General features: G+C 34.8%; 1 protein-coding gene across 2 annotated transcripts in view; it reads right to left on the bottom strand.

The window, feature by feature from the left end:
• The window catches only part of LOC117435279 (lethal(3)malignant brain tumor-like protein 3), a 115,619-nt gene extending 99,470 nt beyond the window's left edge, over positions 1-16,149 (bottom strand). For both annotated transcript variants that reach the window (XM_034058322.3, XM_034058321.3), the window contains exon 1: positions 16,048-16,149. The gene's annotated coding sequence lies outside the window, so the exon portion shown is untranslated. The remainder of the gene's footprint in view (positions 1-16,047) is intronic.
• Positions 16,150-18,784: the final 2,635 nt, after the last annotated feature.

The raw sequence follows: 18,784 nt of genomic DNA on the forward strand, positions 1-18,784 counted from the left end.
GAAGACACAGCAATGGCAAGGAATGAAAAAAAAAAGTACAAAATAAATAAAATGCGGTGTCAACTTTATGTACTATTTATTTTGGGAATAAACAAAACAACATTTAACTTGAACTGCTATTTGGCATCCTTTGTTTTGTAGTTAATTCACTGGGGTAAAGTAAGTCCTACACAACTTATTCTTTACTCCTTGGATATTTTTCTATTTTAACATGTTACATATTGTAAGATCTTGCTGTAAAATAAAGGCACACACAGGGGCCACGGCCACGCCCCCTCCCCTGCTGCTATGCTGTCCCTGTATTCTGAGCAATATAATGGCTTTTATTACTTTTTGATAACAAACGAATATCCAAACGAATATTTAAATTATGAGCGAATATCTGAACATGAAAATATAAAAAATAAAAAAGATAATTAGCCAACAAAAAAGCTATAAATAAAACATGCATCCATGTTCTACATTCACTGGCACTAATGGTTTAAAAGCTTAATGTTTATTTTTTTTTGTTCGGTTCTCAAGCCCACTGTGTCACCACCTTCCAACAGTCTAGCTCAAAACTGTTGGACATTTTTTTAGATTTTTTTTAAATCCAAAACATTTTCCCTCAGCAGTTGACCCACATATAAGCTAATAGACGGTCACGTCTGTGCATGAAAGGTATTTATATTATTGTATCCTATCTGTGGTTATATTCAGTGTGTCCCCCCCCCCCACCCCCATAATGAAGGTGTTCACACCATAAAATAAAATAAAAAATATTGTCCAAACATCAATTTCTCCTGTTTCAATGATCAAATCAAAATATTACTTGCGTGCCGTGTTTTTGGCATAACTTCTGCAATTCAATACTAGTCTCAAATTGACAAGTAGAGTAAATTATTTTCTAATAGAATAAACAGAAAATTATTTCCACACTTGAAAGTAAATTTGACATAAAGTTATCTATAATGTCCATTAGGTCATGTAAAGGGACTTAATGATAGAAATGTTCTAAATGTAGCATTTTTTATTCTTTCACGAGTTCATGTTTCTCATGTTGTAAAAACACGAGACTAGGGTCACTCTCCAATACTTTGTACCAGAAGTGGCAACACAAGGTCAAAATGTATTGCAGTAATGTATTTAGTTATCAGATTTGTAAGGTATGAGTTTATATAACAAGTAAGGTCTTAAGTTAATTTTTTTTCAGTTGACAGTGTTATTCAGTGACCATCTTACTATTTGTATGTAATACTGACACCAAAAAGTAGTGCTTTTTAGTATGGCACTTATAAAACACTGTACATGTTATGTCCTTTTGAAGACTTTTATGAATTGCTAACTTACATTTATCAAAATATGATGTAAATGATTTTAATGCACGGAATTGTCCTAATTCAACATTGTGTTATTATGCAGAAATACAACTGGAACATACTTATTTTTGGTTCTAAGACATCACAAGAGATTATTCTACTTTTTTTTTAAATGTCATTTTATTCTCCTAATATGTACCTGTCTTGAAAGTGGTACTTTTATATTAAATACAAGTCTTTTTTAACAACAAACATGCATTTAAGAAACCCTTTGTGGCGTGGAGTTTGTGCATGTTAAACTGAAAGGATTCTCGCTAATGAAATAATTCCCTAAATCATACATATCACAGGGATGGAAAAGAGACTCCTATTGCATTATAATCAAAATTTTGATTTATTTAAATTTAAATGGGTTCAATGTCAATAAAACAAATGCTAGTACACTACAGTATAATAAATACATTTTCATATGGTTTATAGACCCAAGCTGATTAACAGTTCCAGTTATGTAAACTGGTATTTACTTTGCATGCAGGCATTTGTCAACTGTAAAAAAAAGTACACTGACAAAAAAATAGGCCAGATGAACTGCAGTGTAAAATTACTTTGCATTGAAAAATATGATTTAAACATAAAAAAAAAAAAAAATAAGTGTGCATGTATGTGCGTGTATATATATATATATATATAAAGCTGGGCCCACAGACCAGACTATGAAGCATATCTCTGCAAAACACAATACTTTCTCACTAGCTACTGGCAAAACACTGATCGCTTAGAATTCTGTATTGATATAAAAACAGCATTTGCAATATTATGTTTTAAATAAATGTATCAACCCTGCAGAAGCAGCTTTATGAACTGGGAAGCAATCAATACTTTCCTTCAAATGTAATAAGCTTTTACAAAAAAACTTTTTTTCAGAGGGAGCAGTATAAGAAATGTAACCACTAGCCATCTACTAACTATTACAGGTGGGCTATCATTATCATAGACCATATAATAGTTGGATATAAAATAAATGCCTCCCAGGTTCAAGGATTCCAATTGGCAAACATGACAAATTCAATACAATCTGGATACATTTAAAAGTAAGCAAAAACCAGACCTCGGGTAAATTATAATTATAATTTCAATTGCAGTGGCATTACAGTTAAAAATACACTGCAGTAATTACAGTTATACAATTATACATTCTAAATAACCAAGCAATAATCACAGGTACAGATACAGAAGCACATGATCTCACATTTTATTTTTGTCAAACAAACAGGGTCACTAAAAGTGGCTGAAAATACGAGAATAACGATCGCTCAATATAAAACACAACATGGAACTGTGAATGATTAAGCTTGGAAAGGTGTCCCCTGACATACAGCTATGGCCAAAAGTTTTGCATCCCTATAGAATTAACTCATTTTGCTCCAAAAAGTTGAATGAAACCTGCTGAATAATGTTACGTTAACATATTGAATTACATACTGCTTTGTAAATCTAACATGAAATACTGTTACTATTATGACTTCCAGTAGACATCGATATCATTTTATAGTTGTTTTTGATTACAAGATGTTAAATAAAATATCTAAATTATGTCCATATAGTTTTATTCTTTTTAATTATACCTCAATCCTACAGGTCTACGTGACACAAAACTTTTGGCCAGAATTAGCAGTTCACACATATTTGAATTCAAGTGTAATTAATGTGGACTGTTGGTCAGTGATCAAGTAGGATACATTTAATACAACTCATAGTTATTCCTTTGTTGTTTGCTAAATGCAATGATTCACTTTAGATGCTTCTGGTGTCAAGCTAACACTGCTGTAATTGTCATTGTCATTGAGCAAAATACACAATTAAGCAGGTGTGCCAAGGTTCAATTACAATTACATTGTAATTGCAATTAATTATGAATTACACAATTACACTTGTAACTGAGCCCAGGTTTGACAAGAACAAAGTTTGTTTATGCATTACACAAAGGATGCTTGTATTATTTGAATCAACCCCACTTGACATACAGTTCATTTAAAGAAAAGAACGATGCAAGCTCTTTACACAATATGCGCACCAGGCTGTGCACATTCATTCCAATCCATTCCTAATATAAGTCTGTGCCATTTAATGTATCATATGTCCATGTTCAAAATAATGTAAAAAAATCAATTACAGCATTCAAATTTGTTACTGTTATACTGAACAAAAACCCTGCTGATCACTATCACCATGACAACGGCATTTAAATAAACCTAAAATACCATTAATGCTGCAGTTCCGAGAAAATGACAATGTAATCCTTTGAGAGACAATTTGCACTACAGATCTGGTCTTGTCCTGTTGTAGTACATCTGGCTTTCACTAAGATAGCACAGCATTTAAAACATATTATTAGTTTAATTAGGCAAATTTAGTACAAGTCATTATGCTTTACTTTGATCTAAATTGTCAACAAAAAAGGGATGTTAGATTAGACATACAGTATTTTCTCGCACTGTGTTCTACTTTTTTATCCTATTGTATTGAGATAAAGGCTGGATTTGTTATCGAAGCTGTTCATTATAAATCATAAATTTACTTTTTTTTTTACCTCAGTAAAACAAAAATGATATGTTTAAGGTGCAAATAAAACTTTATTATATACAGTAATATTAGCCTGAATATAGTATGGTTTTCTTTCTACAGATTTTATATTTCAGTTTAAAAAAATAATTCAGTAATTGACATACTGGCCTAACCTTCTAGCACTGTATTTTTCACTGAGTATTTTGATTTGTTAGGCATATTCAAGGCATAGTTAAATGTAAAAATCTTTGCAGGAACAGAAACATTGCAGTCAGTAGGATTCATTTGCTAAAAGGGAACCCTGCGAGTTCCACATCTTTCCATCAATAACGTAATTTGCCTCGAGACTGAAGAAAACAAATACTAATTTGTTTGGGCATCCTGGTATCACCCTTCCTTGACGCCTGTCCAAAGCACTGAAGTCGACCAATTTATGATGTGGCTGTAAGTGTCATTCCTGATCTTATGCAGCATCCTTCTGATGCATTAGATGTGACAAAACTATAACCAAGGTTATAACAAATACTGTTTAATTTAAAGTCAGAACAAAGCTTGTTTTGGCCCCTGATGTTTCGAATTATAGCTTCTTTTCACAAGCAGGTCATTGATTTATTGATCATAGTTCTGGTTTTGTTCTGGTTTAGGGGCCCAATGCTGCCCTAGTGCTGTTCTATTTTTGTAACAAATACAATCTCCTAATCTCTGAGAGCCCAAAAAAGGCATGATGCACCTGTAGCCATAGTACAAAGTCACGATACTCCCTCAAGCCAGTATTACAGTATATACATCATTATTCAAAGTATCTAGCTATTCTCCATACAGAAAACCAAATGCGATACAAGATACAGCCTTATCCCTGTTCACAGTACCACAACCCTGTTATTAAGTTTTTCATTTGGGTTGATACAGCTCTGTAACCATATTGGAAGATGCTGATAATCCTTGCAGCTGTATGTCATACTTAGATAACAGCTTCCACACGAATGGTCTGTTAAAACTCATTTGAAATCTACAAATGCAGCTCCCCAGAGTCCCTATAACACAATCTCAACTCTAAGCCAACATATCCCTTTCATGCCTTACTAGACAAGATGTTTACATTTAAGATACGCTAGGGTTACCAGTGACTTTTTTTATAACAGATTTATTTAAAAATTAGGGCTGCAAGTTTGGTCTGATGAAGAACACCCTCGAATTTCTGGTGTTCCAGTCTCAAGTCTTTTTTTAACTTAGCCCCTGTGCTCAGACTTTTGGTTCACATTCACCATTTGTTTTCTTAGCGATGCTGTTATAAAACAATTATTTTTGTAATGATGCACAGTACTACTGTAGGCAGCCTGCTACAATATAATAACACAATAACATATTGTGGTGGCTGTGGCTGTGACACTCAAGCATTACTGCCCCAAAACCAACCTGAAACATATATTATTGTGTGACAATATATTGTGACCCAAACATTATTGTATTTAAATATGCAGAATGAATAGTGGTAGGGTCGAACTACTTTGCATTTATGATTACTGTGGCAAACTTTCTCTGGTTCTTAGTTCATAGTTCATAAAGCCCTATTAAAAATTATGAAATGACCAATTTGAAAATGGCAACTGAAGAGATACCGACAAATAGATGTGCTAATCTTGGAAACGTTTTAAAACGTTATCTCAAAAGAAAACATAACAAACAGACATATCACAAATTCAGTCAGTTTCACTAAAAAGCCAGTAGTCTGTTTTTAAGAAAGCCCACTGTGTAATTTGCTGCTATATTAAAGAATTAGGTTAAAAAGAGCACAAAGACAATGAAAATCTACATGCATGTATAAACATCTGATGTAACTGACTGAATAAGCTCACATGTCCGTACAGCAAGAATTATTTTACTGCATGGCTAAGGGTTAATCACCTATGATGACCAAAGCATGTTTGTGTCAACAGCATAAAAAAAATAAAAAGGACATCAGGTTAAGAACATCAGGCCGCTTAATATTCAGAAGAAAAAAAATATATATTCAAAACAGTAACAGAACCTAAACAGAATCTTAACAACAAAGGAACCGTGTATGAGCACATTTTTTTGATTAATAATAATAATCTAGGTTCATGTTTTCAAGAATATGGTATAAAAAGTTAAATATGTTATGGTAATTGCAGACATCAGTATGCATTATATTTAGGTCTGTAAAGCGATTACATTTTTTATTTCATTGATACAATTACTGCATCCATCTCATTCTAGTTTGTTTTATAATGCTATTATTATTATTATTATTATTATTATTATTATTATTATTATTATTATTATTACTTTAAAGTTCTTCTTCTTATTACCTATAAGGTCTTGGACCTTCTTATCTTCAAGATCTGCTGACCCTATATGTCCCTAGTCGTTCCCTGAGATCGGAAAATGCATATCTTCTGACAGTCCCTAAATTCATTTGAACTCTGCTGGAGCCAGGGCATTTAGTTATAATTAGTCCTGAGACAAATATCCGAATATTCGATATGACATGTATTCCGATACAAAAATCAGATGTTCATATTCGCTAGAAATGACAAAAATACCTTGCGCTTATTTACCACCTCATCAGAAGATGCTGACAGTTTCAAAAATGGCAAATGAAAAATGAGCTCTGTGTGATATGTGAGATTAATATATTTAAAAAAGAGACACAGAATCAACACAGCAGCTCTTGAGCCTCTACTTAAAAGTTTTAGACAGCAAAAAGTAAACAAACCAGATTATGCGAGCGCACGAAGAGTGATCTCTATGGAATGTCATCTGCTTTATAGCGAATCAGAATCTCATGGGACAGAAAAAAGGCAAGCACGGCATTCTGAAATGCCTAACTTAACAACTTGCTGGAAATGTTGTGTAGTGATTTTTATATATTTTCTGTTGTGACTTTCTGTTATGTGGAATGTATAAACGAGAACCAAAATGGTGAGTTTTTTTCCCCCCTTCATTTTACAACGCCATTTCCACATTTGTTTATTTGAAGTGTTTAAAGTTGAATTTCAGTTTTTGTTTGCTTGTTCAGCTACAAAAATGGCACAAGTAAACCTCATGTTATTATTTTATGAAAACATGTTTACGGCCACTGTTTACTGCAAAGAAATGACAATGGCAAGGAATGAAAGAAAAAGGAAAAAAATAAATAAAATGCGGTGTCAACTTTATGTATTAATTAGTTTGAGAATTAAAAAAACAACATTTAACTTGAACTGTTATTTGGCATCCTTTGTTTTGTAGTTAATTCACTGGGGTAAAGTAAGGCCTACACATATTCTTTACTCCTGTGATAATTTTCTACTTTAACGTTACATATCGTAACATCTTGCTGTAAAATAAAGGCACACACACAGGGGCCATGCTACTGCCTTGCTACCCCATCCGAGCCCGATGGGACCCAGCAATAAGTGTCGGGATCGGGTTGGGTCGGGTGTAGTTTGTATATAATAGTTTGGGCTCGGGTCGGGTTAGTGTGTTATCAGTGAGTGGATTACGGCGCTTTTAATTTTTAAGTGAGTATTTTTTTCTTCCTCTGTGTGCAAGCTTCCTAAAACTCACTTCCTGCTTCAAGATTTTTGAAAAACCACTCGCCATGCACCATAGGTTCTTTGAGAAATGACTTCTCTAATATTGTCTTACAAACCCGCTTATTGTCACGTTTTGTGCAGCCTATCAAATGCTGCGTGGCCGGCTTTACTAAGTAACCACAGGATATAATTAATTTCCAACACAACTAACAACCAGTAATCATCTCGGCTGATAAATTGACATTTTGTGCAGCCTGTCAAATGCTGCGTGGGCGGTCTAAACAGAATATAGTTCAGTTACAAAACACCAACGTCACCAAACTTTAACATAGTCTTATACAAATGCACACAAAAAAAAACACCAAGTATTGACAGCTCTCATCAGTTGAAAATTCATGCCTTTTAGATAATGGCACAAACTGTTTCGTTCCAGTTAATAATACAAAACGTATTTGTCCTGTCCTAAACTATATGCATTTGTTTAAATGTAAAGAATGACTAAATGTACAGTATTAAAACACGGCTCTTTAATTCACCGCTAGTTTTCTTTCTTATCTTCTCGCACTCGTAATGTGCTGTCATAGGCAAACGTGAAACCTGGTTTATATCATGACCCGCTTTATATCACAAATTATGCCTGCACAGCAATCATGACATAAAGCAGGTTCATCTGTATATAGGCTGATGGAGTGAAAAAAAAAAAAAACTATCATCAGGAGAATGTGTAGCAGTGGAACGTTCCGCTGCTGGAAAGGGTACGTCTAAATCCACTGTTTGGAAACATTACAACATTGTTGTATTCAGCGATAATAAAAGTCCATGCGACTTTGTGCAATGCAAATCTTGCAAAATATTACTGAAATATAACAGCAAAAACACTGGAAATTCATCTCTGCAGTGGCACACTGAAAAGTGATGTATTCGTTTTAAAAGCCATAGTTGTAGAGTAATATTTGTTGAACGTTAATTTAGCAGTTTAATATGATATAGGCTTGTCCAAAATGAGTATGTGAATTTGCAAGAGCATCTTGTGTGTGGCTATTTATGGTAGAAGAAGCCTGTTGTTGTCTTCTTTTATATCATGCAGTGTTGGATTATTAGGAAAATAAGATGATTAATTGAGAGTTATTTTTTTCTTTCTTTATTTACATTTTATCTGGAAACCAGGAATACTCTACACTGAAGGTACTTAGTTTCAATAGCGTATGTTTGGAATATATTTGTGGATGTAGTCGGGTTGGTTCTGCAAATATTTCAGGTTCGGATTTGTTTGTCGGGTTCAGATCGTGTTTTAAATTTAGGCCCGAGCAGATCTCTAGGCCACGCCCCCCTGCTGCTATGCTGTCTCTGCCTGCATTTTGAGCAATATAATGGCTTGTATTTCTTTATGGAAACTAACAAATATCCAAATGAATATTTAAATTATGATAGATTTGGAGGTTGAACAGTAAATACCAAGCAGTCATATAAATACTGCCAGTTATAGCTTGAAACCTAAGTTTGACCTTGGTAGAATGTCACCTCTGGTTACGACGCTGGCTGAATTATATATTAGACACAGGCTTTTTTATATTTCTTTTGTAAAGCGCCCTGGAATGCTTGCATGAAGAGCACTATAAGTGAAATTTGTATTGCATTGCTGTTGTATTATTATTAATTATTATTATTATTATTATTATTATTATTAAAATGTGATTAATTGACATCTCTAATTATAATGCAAACAGCAGTTTTGTTCAAGTTGACTGATAGAAGTGACAATTCTGCATGACTGCTTCATTGGCTGTCTGGGAGGCTGTGGAAGTTAAACTAGTGTTGAGGAGAGATGCAGGTAACATGTTTGGATGAATACAAGTTAAAGGTGGGGACCGCGATTATTGTACTAGGGAAACACTCATTTCAAATGTCAACTTTATTTACCAAAGTGTAAAAAGCAGTATTATCATTTTTGGTAGTTTTCCTCTATAGGAAAATGAACATTGAAACTGCACTTTAAGAAAATAACCTAAAATAACGAATGTACTCCGCAGCAAATGTCAGCTTTTAAAGACAATGTATAGGAACTATTTTGCCCTGGCAGAAGGATACAGTCAATAAAACCTACTTTTTTTAATAATTTAGTCGTTGCCAATTATTTTTTATTATTTACTCCCCAATTTGAAATGGCCAATTATTTTTAGGCTCAGCTCACCGCTACCACCCCTGCGCTGACTCGGGAGGGCGAAGACGAACACACGCTGTCCTCCGAAGTGTGTGCCGTCAGCCGACCGCTTTTTTTCACACTGCGGATTCACCATGCAGCCACCCAAGAGCTACAGCGTCGGAGGACAACACAGCTCTCAGGCAGCTTACAGGCAAGCCCGCAGGCACCCGGCCAGACTACAGGGGTCACTGGTGCGTGGTGAGCCGAGGACACCCTGGCCGACCTAACCCTCCTTCCCCCCGGGCGGCGCTCGGCCAAAATAAAACCTACTTTAAATGTATTGTTTTTAGTTTTCTTCTTTTTAAAATAAACATAAGAGCTGTTTTACAAGCACAATAACCCACACCAGGGTGACATATCTTACTGGGTAGTTTACACTGGGTAGGAGTCAATCATGAGGTTTCCATGCGGGGCAATTTACACGTGAAATGGTGATGCGCGTGCACGTTTGGGAGAATTACTCGTGTAAATCAGGTTTGTGGCCGAAAAAAACGGCCAAAGAGAGGGAGAGGGTAAATCTCATTTACTCGTGTAAATGATGAAAAACACAGAAAAATCCACACCCAGTTTTGCATGGAAACCCGCATTTCATGTGTAAATGTTAGTGAGTGTATTTAACCTTAAGTGACATCACTATAAATATTCAGTTACATCTGGCATAGCTATGTACGTGTTGCAGTGCCTCTGAACAAGGGAGATGACAAACTTGTAAATACAGCAATGAACTGTGGTTTTATGCACCCCAAACACATAGCCAACTACCCTGTACTCAGCTGAGGATGCCAGCCTATGCAGAGCAATCGCCACTCTTTTTTCCACTGGCACAGGAGGCTGTACGTAATTCCTTTTTGGCTGCATATCTTTCTTTACCAGTTCCACTATAATGCTGAATGTTGCCCTGGTGACGCGAAATAACTATCCACTGCAGATCTGTGAAAGAGTGATGCAGCACAACCTCTTCCCACCAGCAAGGCAGACGAGTATGTGTCCAAATCATCCTTTCGCTAGCCATTGGCATTAGATAACAAGGCATAAGGATTTGCTGGTAGAGGATGTTTGAAGGTTCAAGCTCCTGAAACAAAGGTAAAAAATCCACTGTTCCCAAGAAAACCTTGGGAGCATACGTGAAAGATGTGTGGCACTGAGCTTTAAAATCCGCCCGGTTTTCAGCCATGGTGATCTGCAATGCCTGTGTTGGCCAGTTTCATTTTATACCTCCCAGTTAATTTTTAATGAATGAGTCGTTAAGATAAATTAATTGAAACCGGATTCAATACTAATGACATGCCACCCCGCCAATGACATTTAAAAAAACAATTTGGGCAAGAGCAGTAAAACACATTATTAACCAACTAGGCACTAGGTATTTTGCTTTATTATAGCAGCTTAGATTCACTCGTGTACCAGTTCTCTGCGCATGCAAACCACAGTCACAAAATTTCACTAGTAATCTTTAAAAACAGCACAAGTACTTTATGCAGAGCTAATCTACATATCAACCCCCACCTTTCCCCTTCATTTGCATGATGGCGGGTGAAAAGCCTGGTTTACTCGTGTAAAATAAACTGAGCGAATGGAAACCCCAAAAAGCATTTTACACAAGACATTTTTCTCAAGCAAAAAAAAAAAAAAACATGCATGAAAACTCCACCAATGTCACTTTATGTTACCCAATCAGGACAAAGAAAACATTGCAGATTTAACATAAAGACTCATTTCTAGGCCAACTAATTTTCTGTATGTTACTGACAGAATACTCTTCAAACTGATAAACGTATACCATTCTATACATTGTTAAATGCTCAAATCCCCACAAGATTTTCAATAGAATTATAATAGTCAGCAGAATATACTGAAATCTAGAATAAGCTGACACTTTTTTATGTTAAATATGATCCACTTAGAAACTTCAGATAGCATACGACTGTATTTCAAGAAGGTTTTGGACCTAGGTTGTATCTGAATTTTTACCAAGTTTAATTTTTTTTTGTTTTGCTTTGTTTTTGTTTTGGTTTTTTGTCGTAAAGGAAGGCAGACAAACAACAGAGTAATGACTTTATGAAACTGTTCAAGACTGTTGATGATTTCAGAATGAACTTTCTTTGAATAACTAGGTAATGCTTTGTGAATAGGGCCTTGTAACTATAATTTATCTAGTTGCAACTTATTAAAATAGATCACCTATGTTCTTTCTATTGTCAACAAACAGCTATGAAACACTTACAAATAAATGTACATTTTCTCACATACACTTTCACCTCAAGTACATCTGCAGCATTTTAACATTGTAATAAAAATGGTTGTTACTGTAGTTGTGGATAACTACCGGTACTAATGATGTATAATACAAATCCCTAAAATCTCATAACGTGAAAAAAATAAATGCACCTTTTATGAGCAGGAACGGGTATAGTAACATAGGGCCATAATAGATGTGAGTGTGGTTGGAGAACAAAGAATCTTCTACAGACCCACCTTTTGTCCCCATTCCCAGTTGTTATATAGCAGATTAACAGACCTGTGGTATGCAAAAACAATTGTATTACTGGAGTTCAGATTTGCGTGTTTATTTTACATCACTGGGGAAAAAAAAAACACAAACAAAGAACACTACCCTTTCAAGCACATGGCTTTCACCATGTGTAATAATGCCATCTCAGAAAGGAATCCAGAAAACAATAGAAAGCCTTGCACAATCTGCAAAAAAAATTGCATAGGTCAATTGCACATTGTCTGGGGTTAGAACTATAGTAAAAAGTGACAGGGTGTGCTTCCAGTGGCACAGCTTGGAGCTGAGGGGTTATGAACTTGCGCTTAAGATTTCTTTGTTACAGTGACACATTTGAAAGTACCCGAAAACCCCCAGGTGAATTTTTCTAGCAAAATCTGAGACGGTCGGGCAAGAAAATGCCCCTTTTCTGGTTGAGTTTACGTGGAATGATCCAAAAGTCTACCGGAAGCCATAATAGTAGTACAGTGTTTCATGTTAGATTTCGAAATGTCACATTTTTCAATTTGTCATTTTTTTGTTAAGTATATGGAAAACTACAAAGTTGTATGTAATGTAATATATTAACGTAACATTATTTAGCAGGTTTCATTCAACTTATGAAGCAAAATGTGTTAATTCTATAGAGTGATGCAAAACTTTTGGCTTTCGCTATAGGTTAGTCCCCATTATCGGTCTAACTTGTTCCACTTTTTCCAATCAGTGAAACCAATTACCGGGATCATCTGCTTGGTACGCTACAATCAGGATTAAGATACAGATTTGCTGGATTTTGTAGTCTGCATTTTAGTCCACTTGATATTGAACTGAATTTTAGCATTGCCTTTTTTGTTGCCAATTTAAGCCCTGTAACTGCAGTAATCAGTTACACATGTGCCTCCCCTGTCAAAAAGGGTCATAGGCCTACCTTGGACTTAAAGGCAGAAAATGATCCCTGTAAATCACTTTGATAAAGGAAGTAACTCATTAAGAGTCCACTTGCAGATGACTCCGAGAGACAAGTGTCAATGTTTGAATAGCATAGAAAAGGTGTTTCAAACAGCAAGTAAAAAAGGACCATGCAATCGTAGACATTCATCCAGTAACAGATTGAGTTGAAGAAATCAGATGAAACTGGCAGCAAAAGTAATTTGACATTGGAAAACAACCTACTAAAGATCTACTTTTACAGGCCCGTATCATGGTGCAGATGAACTGGAAAACATAAAATGAGTTGCATGCCAGAGCCTGTAAATGTACATGCTGGTCTGCTTTAAACTTGTTTTTAAAAAAAAGAAAGAAAAAAACATCTGCACTTAAGAAACAGTGAATTTTTTCTCATTGTATTCAAATGTGAACAGGTTATTTCATGGTACCATATCCAGGTGCAGGACAGCCCTGCTGATGCAGTGAAAGAAAAGTTTTCCCTATTTGCACTATAGGCGACCTGGGCATGGTAGATTTCCGTTCTCTAGCACTGTCATCCTGTGCCTTAATAATCACTAACAAAGTTATCACTGCCACTCCAGCCCAACAAATTACCTTAACGTGAAATTGGACCCATACAACAAAAATACACATTTGACTGTAGAAAATGTTTACAAACCACAAGCCAACATTATCAGTCAAATAGCCTATGAATTGCTGCTTGAATTGATCCACTATAGACCAAAAACACCTACAGAAAACAGGTCTAGAAGTATTAAAAAAATAGCTTTCAGATTTGTATAGCAATTCAAATACTTCAAGGTATAAAGGCTGTAACAAGGCTCAGGGGAAACTTGGATTAATAGATGCACAAATCTATTTTTGGACAGCAACATGCATCGCTTAGTGTTACAGAACAGCCTGCAGTGTTTACAAGAAATACATTATGTTATCTTTGCTGCGTCCCATGTTGTCCGTAATGCAGCCTTATATTTTTAAACACTACTTTTTAATCATACATAATGGGTCATAAATCAACCTGGGAATACCCTTCTCATGGTTTTGAGAAAAATACATTTTCTAAACATCGCATTCAGTTCATGCTCAGCACAATAACATTAGACAGTGTAATTATGATCAAGTATTGTGAAAAAATGTCAAGACAAAAATCTTTTAATGCATAAAAAGTAGGTATTTCCATATTCCAATACTGTATGATATTTTCTTATACAATGGCCATTTTACCTCAAACCACTATGATCATGTTTTATGATTTTTCTGGTAAAACACACTTTAAACAAATACATAAAGAACATTATGGTACTTTGTTTGAAATCTATACATTTTTGTTCCTGCAACTTCTTTCTGGTGTTCAGCTTTGAAACACAGAACTTGTTATTTTCACTATTTATTTTTAGTTTTGTCTCAATGTAAAAATAGATTTAAAAAAATAACTTTATTGTGAACAAGAAATAAGTTATGCACTTACAGATGGCACACATCTTTTGATTAACACATCATGGCTACATTCCATTCAAAGTTTACACAAAATATCTAAAAACTTTCAAGTTCTCTTAAAGTTTCATTACAATTTCAGTGAACTGTACAGTACAGAAGTGCTGGTAAAACCTGCTGTTTCAATTTTAGGAATATTTTCTTGCTACACCCAAAATACACCTCTCTTCTGTGGGCTTAAACGTCTTTATTTTTCAAAAACATATTGAAAACACATTATTTTCAATTAAAAAAAAAAAAAAGTTAGGGCCTAACTGTTGATTTCAGGTTCTTAAGCTTTTTTTTTTTTTTTTTTTTAAATGTACAGTATTTATTTTGTTGAAGTATTGCTACTTTTCCTAAGTTTCCATCCTCAATAACATTGGTAATTATGTACAATAAGAAATGATTATAAAACGATGTAATTCTGCCAGGATAACCACCAATTCATTTAAGGAAAGATGGTTACTAAGAAATAATATTTATACCTCACAATCATTTTGTTACTGTAGATTCAGTTATTGCCACTGTATACTTTTAAGGTAAGCGTAAATAAATAAATAAATTAATTAAAAAAATAATAATCCACCAAATGCCAATCGCTTTATCAAATGACAATGTTCCAGTATTTCTCCCACCCCAGTAAGTCTTACGTTAATTAAATTGAGATTTAAAAAAATAAAAACTTTGATATTTGCATAAAGCAATGTAAACAATAAACAAAACAATAGTATTTCTTGAAGCCTGTTTTGTATTTTTGTGATAGCAAAATCTTTTTTTTTTTTTTTTCAGAAGGCAAAAAACAGCTGCTGTGTGTAAAGGTGCTTTAACGTTTTTTTAAACATCTCCTGTCAGAAGTTTTTTTTGTTTGTTTTGTTTTTTTTAAGGAAAGAAAAACATGTATACAGTCAAGATGGCGGATGTATTTATAGCCAAAGTACAAGAAACAAATTATAATAAACCTGCAAGAGGAAACTGACACAACGAGACTACCGAAACAACATAAATAAAATCCCCCGCACTATAGTCACATTCATAATATTTCCTTGTACAACAGTACGTTTTGGTAATATGCCGCCAGAAGACTACAAAAATGCCATTTTAAAGAGTTTCAGGAAGAGTTGTACTGTACCAAAAATGTTGCAGAATGACAAAATAGAAAGGAGACATTTCCGAGAAAAATAATAGTTTCACTTTAGCTTCCACTGTCCATTTAAACATTAAAGAGCTTCAAAACATACACTTTTAAATAGTTTTTAATATAATCTGTTTTCCATAAAAAAAATGTTTTATAATGAGTACAAGGGGCGTAAACAAATCTTTACATTATTTTAGGCAAACAAGAAAACAAGAGATTATCATCTCAAAACGGATTTGAACGCAGTTGGAAAGAGCTATGAAACCTCACGTAACTATGCCTGTTTACCAGCCCCCGGTAATTGCCGATTTTCTCAAGTGTTTTTATTAACTTTCTCCCCGTTATTAATAAACACAACCATTCCCACTGTATATGTTATGTTATTAATTTCTTACCCACAACAGTCAGATAGCCCCTCAATCTTCTGACAGCAGGACCGAACAGGGATATCATGCATGCGCATGCTCTGACGCAGCCCTCTACTGGAAGCAGAGGTGAACACAACTTCTAACTGAACAGGTGTGAGAAAAAACAGCAGCAAATAATAATATTGAAAGTGGCATCGTGGTATACGCAGAAGTCCTAAAGCAAAAAGCCGTGTGTGGTTACTTGAAATCTCTCTTTTGAACCAAGGTTTTTGTTATCTAAAGTCACACAAATCCATTTTAATCAAGTGGACCCCAGGGTATTTTAAAATCTCAATATTGATGGCTTCCAATGAATACCTTCATGAATATCCTGTCCATTGATACAGCCTATTTGAGTAAGTGAGTGATGCTTCCTGGGGCACCCCTGCTGAGATCTGATTAGTGCAACAAAATTATAACATTTTGTTTGGGAAAGTACTGGTGTAGATATGATTAACATACAGGAATCTCCCATTTGCTCTTTTTGCCACACTTTCTGATTAAATCTTTGTGGGGATGCCCATTGGACTCTCTCCACTGGCATAGGTCAAGTCAGGTTAGTTAACCCTTTACTGCATGACTTTTTCTAAATATCAAAATATTTAGATATCCCTTTGTAAACTTATGAACATAATTTATTTGCAAAATAAGTGGAGGGAGTTGCCTTGGAAACAGATAAGCTCATTTTTGGAGGGGTGTTGGTATACCATTATCAAAACAGAAACACAATACTGTATTAAGTGTAAAACAATGACAGTAGGTGACTAAAATGAAGCGTCCTTTTTTTAGTGCTCTGTGCAATAAAGGATTAAAAAGTCAAATCTTTCATTCCTTTACTCAATGTCTAACACAATGCTTTTCTTTGCTTTTCATTGTTTCACATATGCTGCTTGCTGTGGATTTTTAGTTTTAGAGTTGGCAGTGTTGTACATTGATGTGTTCCAGCCAGCTTCTTCCTGTAATTGCTATTTTAACTTTTGAGTTTGTGCAGCCCTACACAAGATCATTATTTGTCTGTGCCTGTAGTGGGTTATGTAATACTTTTTGCCAGTATCGTTCACAGTTCTCAACAGCAAAGATTTATCAAAGACTTTGTCAATAGATCACCTGCAACTTTATTTATAACCGCATCTTTCCATCACCGATAGTGGCAGTGCAATCAATCAGTTTGTTTCCAGTTGGACTTTAAAAAAAAATGAATACAATATGAAACCAATAACAACCTGGCAATGTGCCATAAACACTGAAAAATTCACCTTACGAAGAACTATATTTACTACTGACAAATGTTTTTATATATATATATATATATATATATATATATGGTCCAGTGGTTAAAGAAAAGGGCTTGTAATCAGGAAGTCCCCGGTTCAAATCCCACTGCAGCCACTGACTTATTGTGTGATCCTGAGCAAGTCACTAACCTCCTTGTGCTCCGTCTTTCGGGTGAGACGTAGTTGTAAGTGACTCTGCAGCTGATGCATAGTTCACACACCCTAGTCTCTGTAAGTCGCCTTGGATAAAGGCGTCTGCTAAATAACCAAATAATAAAAACATAGTGTGGAGTAGTTGTTAGGGCTCTGGACTCTTGACCAGAGGGTTGTGGGTTCAATCCCAGGTGGGGGACACTGCTGCTGTACCCTTGAGCAAGGTACTTTACCTTGATTGCTCCAGTAAAAAAAAACAAAAAACAACTGTATAAATGGGTAATTGTATGTATAAAAATAATGTGATATCTGTATAATGTGATATCTTGTAACAATTGTAAGTTGCCCTGGATAAGGGCATCTGCTACGAAATAAATAATAATAATATATATATAGTGTTTTTTTAAATCAGAATATCCTTCATAGGGTTTCATAAGAATGAACACAGATTGTACAACTATATTGGGCCTATCCAATTGATTTAAAATACCTATACTGTTTAAATATTAAATTAAGCCTAAACCTGTCATTTTACTTATGGTACTTTTAAATACATGAATACACTTAACAGGCAGTCATACAACATGTTAGAAAGCTTGTTTTTCTCTAAATCAAAGCTATAACACTTTAAATAATGGCAGAACCTCCACCGTTTAGAACAATTGAATAGACCCCTATATCTGTACTGATGTCTACAGGACAAGAGGCATTCGGTCACTAATTTTAGAAGGTGAATGAGCATGGAATGAAAGAAGGTCTGTTTCTGTATTACAAACCCAGACTTTTCCACCTATCCTGGAAAAAAAAATCTTTGTGGTATCCTGCTGGGAGCACATTAAGAAACCTGCTTTTACACTTTTGTAGCCTTACAAGTTTGTGCAATGGCTCAATTTCTATCACGTGTAAAGTTATTTTGAACCAGTTGTAGATATCTTTATGGTTTCTGTCCTGTTACTAAAGCACTGTAGCAGGCATGAATTTATTAAATGTATTGCAGTAAAAAATGTCTAACAACAAGAATAAAAATGAGCTTTTTTTAATATAAATGTAACATTTGATGTATATGTGAAAATGTAAAAAATATACATAGAGGTGGAGCAATGCTGCTAGTAATTTAATTTACTAGAATTCATTCTTTCCTTACAATGCATACAAATTCATTGCCTTCAGAAAAGTAGCTTGAACTGTCAAATCAACGCTAATTAAACAAAGCCAAGCCATGTTTGCTGAAACCAGTTGAACTTGTATTCAGTCTAACTTGGAAGCATTCAGTCTTATTTCCTTCTTGCAGCAGTGCT

The sequence above is a fragment of the Acipenser ruthenus genome, chromosome 3, assembly GCF_902713425.1.
Source record: "Acipenser ruthenus chromosome 3, fAciRut3.2 maternal haplotype, whole genome shotgun sequence".
Taxonomy (NCBI): Eukaryota; Metazoa; Chordata; class Actinopteri; order Acipenseriformes; family Acipenseridae; genus Acipenser; species Acipenser ruthenus.